The sequence below is a fragment of the Cryptomeria japonica genome, chromosome 7 (assembly GCF_030272615.1).
Source record: "Cryptomeria japonica chromosome 7, Sugi_1.0, whole genome shotgun sequence".
NCBI classification, from domain to species: domain Eukaryota; kingdom Viridiplantae; phylum Streptophyta; class Pinopsida; order Cupressales; family Cupressaceae; genus Cryptomeria; species Cryptomeria japonica.
The window spans coordinates 563,619,041-563,623,147 of NC_081411.1; positions in this window are offsets into that span (position 1 = coordinate 563,619,041).

Genomic DNA, 4,107 nt, shown 5'->3' on the forward strand with positions numbered 1-4,107 from the left:
AAGATCAAAAGAAAATCCTTGTCAAGGTCCTGCAACAAAGATTTGTTAGTAGTTTGGATTGTTTCAAATGATCACCTCTTCTTGCAAGCACACAAGTTAGGTAAATTTTAGATCCAAAAGACTTTGTGAAATAGGGGCCTTCAACAATGTGTTTTGTTGACCAATTCAAATATTTGATTCATCACAAAAAAAACCACTTGTAAAATTTCAAGAGATTTCCAGAAATGTAAGAAAATCCAAAAAATTTGCTAATTTTCTCAAAAAATTATTTTTTTATGAAAATCCATAAAAAAATCATATAAAATGAAAAATCGATCCAAAAAATCTGAAATTTTTACTGGAAAGTCTTGATGGCCTTCCAAACCTGCATAAAAAAATTTCTGCAACAAATCCAAGCAGGTTGTGAGATATGAGTAAAATAATGCAAAACCCTATATTTTCAAAGATCTAATTTTTGAGGAATGATTTTGCATCCAATTTAAAATAAAAAAGAACAGATCCTATGTATAACTCTGAGAGATTTCCAAAAATGTAAGAAAATCCAAAAAATTCGCTAATTTGCTCTCAAAATTAATTTTTTAATAAAAATCATAAAAAAATCATATAAAATGAAAATTTGATCCAAAAAATATGAAATTTTTACTGAACACTTTTGATAATTTTTCTGACCTATAAAAAATTTTATGCCAAAAGTCAAAGCCGTTTGTGAGATATGATCAAAATAAGGAAAAACCCTAATTTTTAAAGATCTGATTTTTAGGGAAATATTTTGCATCAAAATTAAAATCACAAAGAATAGATCCTGTGTATAATTATGAGAGATTTCCAAAAATGTAAGAAAATCAGAAAAATTCACTCATTTGCTCACAAAATTAATTTTTTATGAAAATTCATAAAAAAATCATAGAAAAATAAATTATGCTCCAATAGATCTAAATTTTTCTTTGAGAGCTCTTGATATTGTCTTCAACCTACCAAAAAAATTTGGTGCAAAATTTGCAAACTGTTTGTGAGATATGATCGAATCTCTCCAAGATCTTGATTTTGTGTCCAAAACCCTAGCTGCACAAGGTTATTCTCCAAATTGTTTTACAAAACAACAATATAGGGTTAGAAAAATCTGCAAAAAACACAGATCTAACAAAAATCCATGTCCCATTGGGCGTGCCAAAATGTATATGGTGAAAATGGAAACAACAATTATATTGAAAGACTAAATAGATTCAACCACAAAACCCTAGCCTAACAACAACAAAGATCCACCATAACATATGAAGATTACCTAAGACAATGCGAATCAAATGAAATCACAAAGATTATATGATCACATATCCAATAGGGTTTGAATCTTCATTCTTCCTATCTCCATTGATCTTGCTTGATATATTTGCTCTCAGATTTTATGTGTGCACAAGAGCTCAACAAAGAACATAAATGTGGTTGCAAGTAGGCTTGATTGCATATGCAAGTTTGAAAGCGTAGTCGGGGATGAATGCATAGTGAGGGTTTGATAATGAAGGAAGCATCTCCTTATATAGAAGACACTATATGAAATGGAGGGATAAGATTGAGAGGTGTAAAAGAGGTCGGCTATGATTAGAGGGTAGGTAGAAGAAAAAAGAAAATAATGAGAGGGTAGGTAATGCATGAATTAAGAGATGAATGACATGTGTCATAGGTAGAAAAGGTTAATGAATTAATTAAATAAATAAATATTCATTTAATTAATAGAGGAAGTGGGATCAATTAAATAAATAAGAGTATTTATTTAATTTAAGAAAAAGATAATTTAAATAAATAAAAGTATTTATTTAAATGAGAAATAAGGCTAGAAAAGGATAAATGAATTAATTAAATAAATAAAGATTTATTTAATTAATAGAAGAATTAATCTAAAATAATTAAATAAATAAATATTTATTTAATTAGACATGACAATTTTAGGTGTCTACATTTTGCCCCTCTTTGAGACAATGCAGCTTATCGCGTTGTTTCAAAGAAGATAATATGAACTGATACAAAGTTGCCCTAATACTCTTATAAAGGTTTAGGCTCCACAAGTGTGTTGTAGCCATTTGGTTAGTAATATATTGAGTTGATATAGTGTGGCAATTTTCAAATAAAAGTGTTTTCCTCATGTAAATTATTGTTATGGTATGTTACTTCATTTATTTTCCTTGTAATCCATATGATCAATGTAATTTTTGCACATACTATCTCTCATAAATTAGTGCAGGAAGTGTTTTATGCACCTCTACTTTCTTTCAATTAAAAATTATTGAATTGATACATATGCCCTAATTTCCATCAATACAAGACATATAACCCCCCTTGATAGTGGGCTTTACTAGTGCTCTTAAACACTATCCAGTTGTTATGTATGAAAATGGAATTGGGTAGTTTAAGGCCTAATCCCACTTCCATTCATACATTGTAATACAAAAGCGCTAAAGGAGTGATCAACATTGACCAACTCTTGTCAAAGAGAGTTAAGGGATACTTTTGGGGTTTCTATTCCTTCCTTGATATGAAAGGGAGTGTGTTGAATTTAGGAGAATGTCAAACTAAGCTATTAGTATGAATGAAAATAACTAGAACAACATCAATTACAGTCTGATAGAGAAGCAAAATTCAGATAGAAAGTACAGATCTGAGAATAGTGATCTAGTGTGCACTTGTGACAAAAAATTGAGCTTGATTTGATAGGATTAGGGTGTCAGGTGACTTGGTCTTAGTAACTAGACCGATTTGGAAACCAGGAATCTGAAACATGACACTATCTCAAGAATGTCTGCAAAATTTAAAGTTGACTGGTCTTGGAGTACTAGGGTGTGGGGCACCCTAGTCCCTGAGATCCAAGTCCAAATTCTAGGGTTGGGACTATGACTGTCTGCTGAGATCTTCCGGAAAGTGACTGCTTCGATGGAAACCTGTAACTACACTTGCAAGCTAGAAAATGGTGTGTTTGTGGCTATATAGGGTTTTGCCTTAGTCAAACCCCTTGTTTTTTTAATTTTCACATCCACAAATAGCCAATATTATATTGAAAAGTGTGCGTGCCCTAGAATCTCATGTGTCTATAAGATTCCTATGAGCTAAATGCAAACTATCTTAGAGTGCCACCCAATGTTTTGAGTAAAAACCCTAAAATGAATGTAATGTAAAAGCTTCAAATCACAAATGCAATGTAGATCTAAATCAATAATGCAAATATAAAAATCAATGATGTGTAGATCTAAAACTCAAATAAAGATATGAAAATAACATGAAAGCATACCAAACCATAAGGAGAGGTACAAGCCACTCAATGGTTGGTGATCTCCTTATTATTCTTCAATATCTCCCAAATCTTCCATGAATGATAAAAAGGTTGATGAAGACTTGATTGATGATGAACTTATTGATCTTAGACTTCACATAAAAATTTGTTTGTTCACTTCACAAGGATCTCCTTCAATTATGAGATTTGGATCCTCAAATGAGGGAAAGAAAAAGCTTTATATATGAAACCCTAACTTTAATTTTGATAACAAACAGACTTAAAATTAATAAAAATTGACACAAAGTGAGATTTGAACATTATAACACTGCCAAATTAAGCTCCCGAGATTCGGGAAAAAAAGTATGGGACCAGGTAGTACACTACATGGTCAGGTAGACTTTTTCCAAATTTTTAGAGATGTGAGATATAGTGATTATAAATTCAAATCCAACATGCTAGGTCAATCCAAGGTGTGTAGATATGTGAAAATGTGATTTGAAGATTGAAATTAGGACATTATTAGGATTAATTAAAAATAAATAAACGGGGCACACTTAGGGTTAAGGGCTCAATTTTATAATGTGAATTGTTGAAGGAGGACATTTAGATTTAATTAAATTAATAATTAAATGCCTAAAGATACCCTATAAATGCAAGATGCAATGGGACACATTAAGGCAAGTGCTAATCTAAGCATGGAATTGGACAACCCTAATTAGGGTGTATAATTTACGATGCTACACCAACATAGTCATACATAGGGGAAATGTTTTTGAATATTAGTACACAATTCAATGTTGTGAAAAAGACTACTTAGAAAATTTGAGTTCATGATTTACTAGATC